We start from the raw sequence: 14901 nt of genomic DNA, 5'->3' as shown, positions 1-14901 counted from the left end.
CAGATGAGAGGAGAGCACCTCCCAATTAGCCCCACAAGCTGCAAACCCAAAGCGCAGTCTCAACAGACACCAAAACCCACTAGAGCAAATCCCACTCCATGGGGTAAGCCCGCTGCACAGCTGCTTGTAAGCTTTGGACATAGCCAAACCCCACAGCTGGTAAGCCTGAGGGTCAATTCCACCCACTTATGTGCCAATAGCAATCAAAGCTCAATTATAACAGGTGGACACACACAACATGCACAAGGGACACTCCTGGAGCACCTGGTGAAGTTGACTATGGAGACAATGCCACTGGGCCCCACAGGGCACCTACTACTTAAGGACACCCGGCCAAGACTCGGAGACCTAGTAGCCCTACCTAATACATAGAAACAAACACAGAGAGATAGCCAAAATAAGGAAAAAAATGAAATACACCCCAAATTAAAAAACAGGAGAGAACTCCAGAAAAAGAACTAAACAAAATGGAGGCAAGCAACCTACTAGATACAGAGTTCTAAACAATGATTATAAGAATGCTCAAGGAACTTAGGAAAAGAATAGATGAACTCAGGGAGAACCTCAGCAAAGAGGTAGTAAGCATGAAAAAGGACATAGAAACAATAAAAGAGAACCAGTCAGAAATGAAGATCACAACAACTGAAATGATAAATGCACTGGAAGGATCAACAGATTAAATGAATAAGAGGATTGAATCAGAGATTTAAAAGATAAAGTAATAGAAAACACCCAATTGGAACAGCAAAAAGAAAAAAAAAGATTTAAAAAAATGAGGATAGTTTAAAGACCTCTTGGACAATGTTAAGTATAACATTTGTATCACAGGGGTACCAGAAGGGGAAGAGGGAAAGCAAGGGATTGAGAACATATTTGAAGAAATAATGACTGAAAGTTTTCCTAACCTAATGAAGGAAGTAGACATACAAGTTCAGGAAGCACAGAAACCCCAAATAGGCCCATACCAAGACACGTTATCATTAAAATGACAAAGGTTAAAAACAAAGAGAATTCTAAAAGCAGCAAGAGAAAGGGAACTAGTTACTTACAAGGTAGCTTCCATAAGATTTTTGGCTGATTTCTCAACAGAAACTTTGTAGACCAGAAGGGATTGACAAGAAATATTCAAAGTGATGAAAAGCAAGGATTTACAACCAAGCCTACACTACCCAGCAATGTTATTATTTAAACTTGAAGAAGAGATAATGAGCTTCCCAGACAAAAAAAACCTAAAGGAGTTCATCACTACCAATCCAGTATTACAGTAAATGTTAAAGGGACTCCTTTAAAAAGAAAAAGAAGGGGAAAATAAAAGAATATAAAGATAAATAATAAAATGGCAATAACTATGTATCTATCAATAATTACTTTCAATGTCAATGGATTAAATGCTCCAATCCAAAGACATAGGGAAGCTGAATGGATAAGAAAACAAGACCCATACATATGAGTACATATGCTGTCTACAAGAGACCCACTTCAGATCAAAAGACACAGACTGAAAATAAAAAAAAATGGAAAAAGATATTTTGTGAAAATGGAAACAAACAAAAACACCGGGGGTAGCAATACTTATGTCAGCCACAATAGATTTTAAAACAAAGGCTATAATAAGAGACAAAGAGAGACATTACATAATGATAAAGGGATCAATCTAACAAGAGGATATAACCCTTCTAAACATTTATGCACCCATCATAGGAGCACATAAATACATAAAGCAAATATTGACTGACATAAAGGGAGAGATTGACAATAATACAATCATAGTAGGGGACTTTAACATTGCACTGATACCAATGGATAGATTTACCAGACAGAAAATCAACAAGGAAACAACGGCCTTAAATGACACAGGAGACCAGATGAATTTAATTGATATTTTTTAGAGCATTTCACCCCAGAGCATCAGAATATATATTCTTTTCAAGCACATGGAACATTTTCCAAGAAAAACTACATAACAGGCCACAAAACAAGTCTCAATAAATTTAAGAAAATTAAAATCATATCAAGAGTCTTTTCTGACTGAAATGGTATGAAACTAGAAATCAATCACAAGGAAAAAATCTTAAAAACACACAAACACATGGAAGCTAATAACATGTTACTAAATAATGAATGAGTCAACGAGATCAAAGAGGAAATCAAAATATACGTTGAGACAAATGAAAATGAGAACACAAAGACCTAACATCTATGCGACACAGTGAAAGCAGTCCTAAGAGAGATTTTCATAGCAATACAGGTCTACCTCAAGAAACAAGAAAAATCTCAAATAAGCAATCTAAACTTACACTTAAAAGAACTAGAAAAAATAGCAAACAAAGCCCAAAGTGAGTAGAAGGAAGGAAGTCATAAATATCTGAGTGGAAGTAAATAAAATAGAGTCCAGGAGTGACGTCATAGAAATGGCGGCAGTGAGGTGGGCTTCTTGAGTTCTCCTCTAGTAGTTACCACAAATTGAACACCTGTAACCCATCAAAGGATTCTGTGCTCATCACATAGAACAGCTAAGAGACTCCCATGAGGATTACCTGATGGTGGGCAAACCTGGTGAGCAGGGGAAGAGGGAAGGGAGCAGTGTGGAGAGGCAGCCCACATCTGTGGCTGCAGAGACATGGGGCCCCAGGACAAAGACTGGAGATTGCAGCAACCAGGGTCTGGGCTCTTTCCCTGTTGCCCCACAGTCCTGCTGAGAAATCAGTAGTGTACCCAGTGTTTGAGGCAGACTGGGCTCTCAGTGAGGCAGAAAGCAAACTCCATATCTGGGCCCATCCCCCCATTCTCCCATTCCAACCCTACTACCACCCTTCCAGAGTCTCAAGCTTGTCCCTGAACTGAGGATTAGTGTCAGATTACAGAGGAGCTATAGCGCTCAGGATCTGGAAATAGTCTGTTTACAACTGTGACCAAGGGAAGAGGCTAGGCAGGGAGACGTAAGACACCTGCCTTCCCAGCCCCCACCTTTTCTGGGCTGCTCATAGTAGGGCAATTACAGCTGTGGAGACACACACAGGGGTCAGCAGTGGTGGCAGAGGCAGCTCTGTGCTTTTAGCAGCTCAAAAAGTTCGCACCCTCCACCCGACCCCACAGAAAAAGTGCCCTAAGACCCATGAGGTGGGCTTCTTGAGTTCTCCTCTAGTAGTATATATGTGCATAGGGAATAAGCCCACCTCCCAATGGCTAGCTGTGGTGCTCTAAGCACATTTGTGCAGGTGAGAGCAGAAACTGCACGGACTTTGTAAAAACTACCAACCACACCCCAGAGCCCCACTCATCTAGAACTGCATTGGCAGGTTCACTCTGGACACCAGGACACTTTACAAAGTGGCCAGCTTTGCCTCCTCAACATGCAGAGGAGTCTTTGTACAGCAGAGGACAACCTGGAGATAGCTTGGTAGGCTTAAGCTAAGACTGGTGCTGCTATTTTTTTTTGCTTTTTTTGTTTTCTTTATTTTAGGATTATCATTTTTAGCACATATATGTGTGTGTGTGTGTATGTGTGTGTGTGTCTATATATATACATATATACATATATATATGTATATATATAAAATCTTCCCCTTTCTCTCTCTCTTCCTTTCTTTTGTCTTTTCCTTGCCCTACTTTTCCTCCCTCTTTACATTTTTCTGTATTGACTTTTTTTGGTGTTGTATTTTTTTTTTTAAATATTTTTGTCTGTGTTGAGTTTTGGTTGTCAGTTGTTTTTACATGTGAGTGTATTTGTTTTTTTCTTTGCTGTTGTTTTTGATGTTGTTGTGCTTGTTGATTTGTTATGTTCTGAAATTGCCCTACACTAGGGCCCAGCCCAAGAGGCATAAGAATCAACACACCTAGAGGCCAACTCCAGACCAAACCAGAGTATTACTGGGTTTAACCTACAAGGCACACACCCAGAAGGAATTCTCTACAGGCACAAGAGCCCATAAGGGCCAAGCCTCATCCGAGGGGGTCAAACCTCACACAGATGCTCATACACTGTGGGCATAGCCAATTCTCACAGCTAGTCTGCCTAGGAGTCAATCCCACCTACTGACAAGACAAAAGCAATGAAAGCTCAACTTTAACAGGAGAACACACACAACACAAGGGTCACCTCTAGAGCACATGAACAGAAGAATAGGAAGGCAATTCAAATATAAAGGACACATACTACATAAGACCACCCATTAAAGACTGAGAATCCTAGGGGATCTACTTAGTACATCAAAACAAACACAGAGAATCAGCCAGAATGCGGAAACAAAGAAACATGTCCCAAATAAAAGAACAGAAGAAACCTCCAGAATTGGAACTAAATGAAATAGAGGTAACCAACTTATGAGAGACCGAGTTTAGAACACTGATGATAAGAACATTTAAGTGGCTTAGTGACAACATAATGAAGGATACAGAAATCATAAAAAACAACCAGTTAGAACTAAAGAATACAATAACTGAAATAAAGAACACACTTGAAGGAATTACCAGCAGGTAAGATGAGGCAGAGGATCGAATCAATGATTTAGAAGACAAGTTAGCAGAGATCACCCAAACTGAACACCAAAAAGAAAAAAGAATAAAAAACAATAAAATGATTTGAGAGACCTGTGGGATAATATCAAGCACAACAACATGCACATCATAGGAATACCAGAAGGAGAAGAGAGGGAGCAAGGGATCAAGAACATATTTGAAGTAATAATGACCAAAAACTTCCCTAATCTAGTGAAGGAAATTGACATACAAGCCCAGGAAGTTCAGAAAGTTCCAACCAAGATGAACCCCAATAGGCCCACACCAAGACACATTATAATTAAAATGGCAAAGGTTAAAGGCAGAGAATCCTTGAAGCAACAAGAGAAAGACAGCAGGTTACATACAAGGGAACTCCGATAAAACTATCAAATGACTTCTACAGAAACTTTGCAGGCCGGAAGTGAGTGACAAGAGGTATTCAAAGTGATGAAAAACAAAGGCCTACAACCGAGATTGCTTTATCCAGCAAGGCTATAATTTCAAATTGAAGGAGACATAAAGAACTTCGCAGAAAAGAATAACCTAAAGGAATTCATTACCATCAAGCCAGCAATGCAGGAAATGTTAAAAGGACTTCTGTAAGCAAAAGAAAGATGAAAACAATCAAATTAATGAAGACCACAAATACAAATAATAAAATGGCATTAACTATGTACCTATCAATAATCACTTTAAATGTAACTGGATTAAATGCTTCAATCAAAAGACATAGGGTGGCTGAGTGGATAAGAAAACAAGACCCTTGAATATGCTGTATACAAGAGACCTCGGATCAAAAGACACGCACAGACTGAAAGTGAAGGGTTGGAGTAAGATATTTCATGAAAACGGAAATGAGAAAAAAGCTGGAGTAGCAATACTTATATCTGATAAAATAGAATCTAAAATGAAGAATATAATAAAAGGCAAAGAAGGGTACTACATAATAATAAAGGGATCGATCCAACAAGAGGACATAACCCTAGTAAACATCTATGCACCCAACATATGAGCACTTAAATATATAAAACAGATATTGACCATAAAGACAGAGATCAAGAGTAACACTATCATAGTAGGGGACTTCAACACTTCACCAACAACAAGGGACAAGTCCTCCAGACAGAAAATCAATATGGAAACAGCGGCCTTGAATGACACATTGGACCAATTGGATTTAATCGATATATTTAGAGCATTTCACCCCAAAGTGGCAGAATATACATTCTTCTCGAGTGCACATGGAACATTTTCCAAGATAGATCACATGTTAGGCCACAAAACAATTCTCAATAAATTTAAGAAAGTTGAAATCGTATCAAGTGTCTTCTCTTACTGCAGTGCTATGAAATTAGAAATCAATTACAATAAAAAAAACTGGAAGACACACAAATACATGGAGGCTGAATAACACGTTACTAAACAACGAATGGGTCAACCATGAGATCAAGGAAGAAATCAAAAGACACCTCGAGACAAACGAAAATGAAAACACAATGACCGACAAATCTATGGGATGCAGCAAAATCAGTCCTTAGAGGGAAATTAATAGCAATGCAGGCCTACCTAAAGAAACAAGAAAAATCTCAAATCAACCGTTTATCCTTACACTTAAGGGATCTGGAAAAAGAACACCAAATAAGCCCAAAGGGAATACAATGAAGGAGATAATAAAGATCAGAGTGGAAATAAACGAAATAGAGACCAAAAAAACAATACGAAAGATCAATGAAATCAAGAGCTGGATTTTTGAGAAGATAAACAAAATCGACAAATCTTTAGCCAGACTCATCAAAAAAAGAGAGAGAGGACCCAAATTAATAAAATCAGAAATTAAAGAACAGAAGTGACAACAGACATCACAGAAATTAAAAAAAAAAAAAATTAAGAAATTCCTATGAGCAACTCTACACCAACAAATTAGAGAATCTGGAAGAAACAGATAATTTTCTAGAAGCATACAACCTTCCAAGGCTAACTCAAGAAGAAATGAAAAATCTGAACAGACTGATTACTACCAGGGAAATTGAATCGGTAATCAACAAGATCCCAACAAACAAAAGCCCTGGACCAGTTGGCTTACAGGTGAATTTTACAAAACATTCAAAAAAGAATTATCACCTATTCTCCTCAAACTATTTGAAAAATTCCAGAAGGAAGGAAGGCTCCCAAACTCTTTTTACAAGGTCACTATGACCCTGATCCTAAAATCAGAGAAAGGCATCACCAAAAAAAAAAAAAAAAAAAAAAAAAAAAAAGGCCAACTACAGGCTGACATTCCTAATGAACATAGATGCAAAAATCCTCAACAAAATACTAGCAAACAGAATTCAGCAATACATTAAAAAGATCAGCATGATCAAGTGGGATGTATTCCTGCTATGCAAGTTTCGTTCAACATCCACAAATCAATTAATGTGATACACCATATTAACAAAATGAAAAATAAAAATCGTGATTATATCAATAGATTGACAAAAAGCATTTGACAAAATCCAGCAACGATTTATGATAAAAACTCTTAAGAAAGTGGGAATAGAGGGATCATATCTCAACAAAATAAAGGTCATATATGATAAACCCACAGCTAACATCATACTCAATGGGGCAGAGGTAAAACCATTCCCCTTAACATCAGGAACAAGGCAAGGGTTGCCCACTATTACCACTTTTATTCAACATAGCTCTGGAATTTCTAGCCACAGGAATCAGACAAGCAAAAGAAATAAAAGGCATCCAAATTGGTAAGGGGGAAGTAAAATTGTCATTATACACAGATGACATTATACTATATAGAGAGAACTCCAAAGACTCCACCAAAAAACTATTAGAACTGATAAATGAATTTAGTAAAGTAGCAGGATACAAAATTAATATTCAGAAATCAGTCACATTTGTATACACCAATAATAAACTATGAGGAGAAAGTAAGAAAACAGTCCTATTTAGAACTTCAAAAACTATAAAATACTTAGGAATAAATTTAACCAAAGAAGTAAAAGACCTGTACTCAGAAAATTATAAGACACTGAAGAGAGAAATGAAAGAAGATACAAATAAATGGAAACATACCATGCACACAGTAGGAAGAATTAATGTAGTTAAAATGTCCATACTGCCTAAGGCAATATACAGATTCAACGCAATTCCTATGAAACTACCAAGGACACTGTTCACAGAAATTGAACGTATAACCCTAAAATTTACATGAAACCATAGAAGATCCCGGATAGCCTTGGCAATCTTGAGAAATAAGAACACAGTGGGAGGTATCACGATACCTGACATCAAATTATACTACAATGCTATAGTAATCAAAACATCACGGTACTGGCATAAAAACAGACACAGATCAATGGAACAGAAGAGAGAGCCCAGAAATAAATCCATGCCTATATGGTCATTTAATCTACGACAATGGAAGCAAGAATTTACATTGGGGTAAAGACAGTCTATTTAATAAATGATGCTGGGAAACCTGGCAGACATATGCAAAAAAATGAAGCTGGACCACCTCCTTACACCATATACAAGAATAAATTCAAAATGGATTAAAGACTTAAATGTAAGATCTGAAACCATAAAACTCTTAGAAGAAAATATCGGAAGAAAGTTGCAGATATTACCATTAGTAATATTTTTACTGATATATCCCCTAGGGCAAGGGAAGTAAGAGAAAAAATAAACATATTATTACATCAAAATGAAAAGGTTTTCACAGCAAAGGAAACCATCAATAAAACAAAAAGGCATCCTACTGAATGGGAGAAGATATTTGTCAATGATATATCTGATAAGGGGTTAATATCCAAAATTTATGAAAAAAGTCATTCAACTCAACACCAAAAAGACAAACACTCCAATTGAAAAATGGACAGAGGACATGAAAAGACATTTTTCTAAAGAGGACATACACATGGAAAAGACATATGAAAAAATGCTCAACCTCACTAATCAGTAAAGAAATGCAAATAAAAGCCACAGTGAGATACCACCTTACCCCAGTCAAAATATCTATCATCAATAAATCAACAAAGAGCAAGTGCTGGTGAGGAGGCAGAGAAAAGGGATCACTCATGCTCTGCTGCTGGGAGTACAGATTGGTGCAACCACTATGGAAATCAGTATTGGAGGTATCTCAAAAACTGGAAATGGAATTACATTATGACCCAGCAATTCCACTCTTAGATATGTATCCAGAGAAATTAAAAATGCTAATTCGAAAAAATTTATGGACCCCTATGTTTATTGCAGCACTCTTCACAGTAGCCAAACATGGAAACAAACGAAATGCCCATCTGTACATGACTGGATTAAGAAACTGTGGTACATTTATACAATGGAGTATAACTGGGCCATAAAGAAGAATGAAATCTTACCATTTGCAACAATATGGATGGACCTATAGAACATTATGCTAAGTGAAATAAGTCAGATGGAGAAAGAAAAATGCCATATAGACTCACTTATTTGTGGAATCTAAAGAATAGAATAAATGAACAAATTAATCAGAAACAGTCTCAGAGATATAGAGGAAAAACTGAGGGTTGGTTCATGGGAAAAGGGGTGGGGATGAGGGAGAAGGTGAGGGGATTAGAAAGCACAATCGGCAACTGCAAGATTGCCACGGGGATACAGAAGGCATTTTGGGGAATATAATCAACAATGTTGTAAAGATTTTGTAAGGTATCTGATCGTCACTTGTCTTACTAGGGAGACCACTTCATGGATAGTGTAGGTGCCTTACCACTGCAGTGTGCACCTGAAGTTGAAGCTGAATAATAATAAATGTCAACTGTAATTATATATATATATATATATATATATATATATATATATATATATGTGTATATATATATATATATATATATATATGTATATGTATGTATGTATACATATAGTCACAGGATGTGTAGTACAGCATAAGGAATAAAGACAGTGGAAATATAACAGCTGTGTGTGATGTCAGAGTGGTAGTAGTTTGGGGGAGGAGGGTTTATCACTTTGTGAAGGGTATAAATGTCTAACTATTACATTGTTTTGTACACCTGAAACTAATAATAATAATAATAAGTCACAACAAGAAAACAAAACAAAAACAAAAAATTTCTTCTGGACATGATGATATTGAGATTTTTATATAGACTATTCAACATATCTACAACAAAGATAAAATATTATTTTAGAATATCATACTTGGATTTTATTTTATTGATGTTTACCTATAATGTACAGAGGTTTATAAATATAATTTGGAAAAGTATTACATTTTCATATTTAAATAAATTATAACTACATTATATTTTTAATTTTTGCTCAAGAATGTCAAAAAAAAATAAGTTCATGTAATTTATAAGAATCCAATAGCTTTACTTTCAGAATAAACATTTATTTTGTTTTGTTTCAAAAAGTATGCCATATATATTTGTTTTGTTTTGTATTTCCTACACTTACTCTGGTCCTCTTCAATTATTCCCTTTGGTTAGTTGTCATATGTGGAATCATTTTTGTTATTAACCCATTTGTTTCAATCACTAAATGTTTTCCTTTCAAAGATAAAGTAAATATTATCTTTGCTATCTTACTATGTATTTTTTAAAATAATATTTCAAGGTTTGTCAGAATTTCCAATCTGCAATTTCAGCTCTAGAAAAATAAATTGCCAATAAAGATTCAAATATTCAAAAAAAATTAAGAATAGAATTACCATATGACCCAGCAATCCCTTTCCTGGGTATATACATAAAAAATCTGAAAACATTTATCCATAAAGACATATGGGCTCCAATGTTCATTGCAGCTTTATTTATGGTGGCTAAGATATGGAAACAACGAAAGTGAACTTCGATAGATGAATGGATAAAGAAGTTGTGGTATATATACACAATGGAATATTATTCTGCCACAAGAAAAGATGAAATAATACCATTTGTGAAAACATGGATGGATCTTGAGATTATAATGTTAAGTGAAATAAGTCAGACAGAAAAAGTAGAGTAACATATGAAAATCCAGTACCCATATATGGTAAGAACTCACAGCAAAATGGGAATAGAGGGAACATACTTCAATATACTAAAGGACATATAGCACTGTTATGTGGTATATAAAAGTGAAAACAACAAAAGAACAAGACAAACAAATGAAGAAACAAAAACTCATAAACACAGACAATTGTTTAGTGGTTACCAGAGAGTAAGGGAGGGGTTGGTAGGTGTGGGTAAATGGGATCAAATATATGGTAATGGAAAGAGAACTGACTCTGGGTGGTGAACACAAATTGTGATATATAGATGATGTATTACAGAATTGTACATCTGAAATCTATGTATCTTTACTAACAATTGTCACCCCAATAAACTTTTATTAGAAAAAAATAGTCCAAAATAATTAAGTTAAATAAATAAATAAATAAATAAATAAATAAATAAATAAATAAAACCAAGTGCTGGTTCTTTGAAAAGATAAACAAAATTGACAAAATTTAGCCAGACTAAGAAAGAGAGAGAGAGAGAGAGACAGAGAGAGAGAGAGAGAGAGAGAGAGAGAGAGAGAGAGAGAGAGAACCCAAATAAATAAAACCAGAAATGAAAGAGGAGAAGTGACGACTGACACCACAGAAATACAAAGGATCATGAGAAAATATTATGAGCAATTATATGTTAACAAATAAGACAACCTGGAAGAAATGAATAAATTCCTAGAAACATACAATCTTCCAAGACAGAATCAAGAAGAAACAGAAAATCTGCATAGACTGATTACTACTAACAAAATCAACTGAATAATCAAATGTATGGTGATGGAAGGGGAGCTGACTCTGGGTGGTGAACACACAGTGTGATTTATGGATAATGTGATACAGAATTGCACACCTGAAATCTATGTAATTTTACTAACAATTGTCACCCCAATAAATTAAAAATAAATTAAAAACAAACAAACAAACAAAAAAAAAAACAACAAAAACTCCAAAAAAAAAAAAAAAAACTCCCAACAAACAAATTCCTGCATTGGATGGTTTTACAGGTGAATTTTACCAAACATCCAAAGAAAAATTAATACCTATCATTCTTAAGCTATTCCAAAAAATATAAGAGGAGGGAAAGCTCTCAACCTCATTTTACGAGGCCACTATTATTCTGATTACCAAACCAGACAAAGACATTACAAAAAAAAGGCAATTATAGGCTGATATGCCTGATGAACATAGATGCGAAAATCCTCAACAAAATGTTAGCAAACAAAATTCAGCAATACATTACAAGAATCATACACCGCAATCAAGTGGGATTTATTCCTGGGTTGCAAATTTGGTTCAATATCTGCAATCAATTAACATGATACACCACATAAACACAATGAAAAGTAAAAATCATGATCATATCAATAGAGGCAGAAAAAAATCCCATACCCATTTATGATAAGAACTCACAACAAAATGGGAATAAAGGGAACATACCTCAATATACTAAACGACATATGTGACAAACCCACAGATAACATCATACTCAATGGGGAAAAGCTAAAAGCATTCTCTTTAACATCAGAAGAAAGACAAGGATACCAGCTTTCACCACTTTTATTCAACATTGTAGTTGAAGTCCTAGCCACAGCAGTCACACCAGCAAAAGAAATAAAAGGCTGTCATTAAATAAAATAAAATAAAAACTGTCATTAAATACAAATTGGAAAGGAAGAAATAAAACTGTCATTAATTACAAATGACATGATACTAGATATCAGGAAAACTTGAAAGATTATGCCAAAAAACTATTAGAATTGATAAATGAATTCAATAATGTAGCAGGATAAGAAATCAATATTCAGAAATCAGTTGCATTTGTATATACCAATAATGAACTGTCAGAAATAGAGATTAAGAAAACAATCCCATTTACAATTGCATCAAAGAAAATAAAATACCTAGGAATAAATTTAACCAAGGACGTAAATGACCTGTACTCAGAAAACTATAAGACATTGAAGAAAGAAATTGCAGAAGATACAAATAAATGGAAGCATATATAATGCTCGTGGATAGGAAGAATTAACATCATTAAAATATCCATACTGCCCAAAGCAATACACAGATTCAATGCAATCCATATCAAAATACAAACGACATTTTTCACAGAACTAGAAAAAACAATCTTAAAATTTATATGGAACCACAAAAGACCCTGAATAGACACAGGAATCTTAAGAAAGAAGAAGAAAATTGGAGGTATCATGCTATTATTATATGAAACTAAACTACAGGCTATAGTAATCAAAACAGAAAGGTAGAGGCAGCCAGTTCGCTCAGTTGGTTAGAGCGCAGTGCTCATAACACCCAGGTAGCCGGTTCGATTCCCAAATGGGCCAGTGAGCTGCACCCTCCACAACTAGATTGAAAATGACTTGACTTGGAGCTGATGGGTCCTGGAAAAACACTGTTCCCCAATTAAAAAAAAACAGCATGGTAAATAATAACAAGTATTGGGGAGCTGTGGGGACAAAGGAACCCTCATACACTGTTGGTGGGAATGAAGATTGGTGCAGCTGCTATGGAAAGCAGTGTGGAGGTTCCTCAAAAAATTAAGAATAGAATTGCCATATGACCCAGCAATCCCTCTCCTGGGTATATACACAAAAAATCTGAAAACATGTATCCATAAAGATATATGTGCTCCAATGTTTATTGCAGCTGTATTTACGGTGGCCAAGATATGGAAACAACCAAAGTTTCCTTCGATAGATGATTGACTAAAGATGATGTGGTTTATATACACAACGGAATACTATTCTGCCATAAGAAAAGATGAAATAGTGCCATTTGCGACAACATGGATGGATCTTGAGATTGTTATGCTAAGCGAAATAAGTCAGACAGAAAAAGTCGAGAACCATGTGATTTCACTGACATGTGGTATATAAACTGAAAACAACAAAAGAACAAGACAAATGAGAAACAAAAACTCAGACACAGACAATACTTTAGTGGTTATCAGAGGGTATGCGGGGAGGAGGTAGTAGATAAAGGTAATGGGGATCAAATATATGGTGATGGAAAAAGAACTGACTCTGGATGGAGAACACACAATGTGATTTTTTTTTAATTTATTGGGGTGACAATTGTTAGTAAAATTACATAGATTTCAGGTGTACAATTCTGTATTACATCATCTATAAACCCCATTGTGTGTTCACCACCCGGAGTCAGTTCTCCTTCCATCACCATATATTGGATCCCCCTTACCCTCATCTCCCATCCCCCACCCCCCTTACCCTCTGGTAACCACTAAACTATTGTCTGTGTCTATGAGTTCTTGTTTCTCATTTGTTTGTCTTGTTCTTTTGTTGTTTTTGGTTTATATACCACATATCAGTGAAATCATATGGTTCTCTGCTTTTTCTGTCTGACGTGTTTCGCTTAGCATTATACTCTCAAGATCCATCCATGTTGTCAAAATGTTCCTATATCATCTTTTCTTACCTCCAAATAATATTCCATTGTGTATATATACCACAACTTCTTTATCCATTCATCTATCGAAGGACATTTTGGTTGTTTCCATGTCTTGGCCACCATAAACAAAGCTGCAATGAACATTGGAGCACACGGGTCTTTATGTGTAGATGTTTTCAGATTTTTAGGGTAGAGACCCAGGAGAGGGATTGCTGGGTCATATGGTAATTCTATTCGTAATTTTTTGAGGAACCTCCACACTGCCTTCCATAAAGGCTGCACCAGTCTGCATTCCCACCAACAGTGTATGAGGGTTCCTTTTTCTCTAAAGCCTCTCCAACACTTGTTATTATTTGTCTTGTTGATGATAGCCATTCTGACTGGGGTGAGGTGAGATCTCATTGTGGTTTTTATTTGCATTTCTCTGATGATTAGTGATGTTGAGCATTTTTTCATATGTCTATTTGCCATTTATATATCCTCTTTGGAGAAATGTCTCTTTAGGTCCTCTGCCCATTATTCAATTTGGTTGTTTGTTTTTTTGTTGTTGAGTTTCATGAGTTCCTTATCTATTTTGGATATTAGTCCCTTATCGGAGGCACTGTTTGCAAAAATCTTCTCCCATTCAGTTGGTAGCCTCTTTATTTAGTCGATGGTTTCTTTTGCTGTGTAGAAGCTTTTAAGTTTGATATAGTTCCATTCGTTTATTTTAGGTTTTACTTCCATTGCCTTTGGAGTTACATTCATAAAATGCTCCTTGACCCAAGGTCCCTAAGTTTAGTACCTATGTTTTCCTCTATGCAGTTTATTGTTTCAGGTCTTATGCTTAAGTCTTTGATCCATTTTGAATTAACTTTTGGTATGAAGTGACAGATAGCAGTCCAGTTTCATTCTTTTGCATGTGGCTTTCCAATTCTCCCAGCACCATTTATTGAAGAGGCTGTCTTTTA

Source organism: Rhinolophus ferrumequinum, chromosome X (genome assembly GCF_004115265.2).
Source record: "Rhinolophus ferrumequinum isolate MPI-CBG mRhiFer1 chromosome X, mRhiFer1_v1.p, whole genome shotgun sequence".
Taxonomy (NCBI): Eukaryota; Metazoa; Chordata; class Mammalia; order Chiroptera; family Rhinolophidae; genus Rhinolophus; species Rhinolophus ferrumequinum.
The sequence above is the reverse complement of the archived record's forward strand: the minus strand, read 5'-3'. Positions refer to the sequence as shown.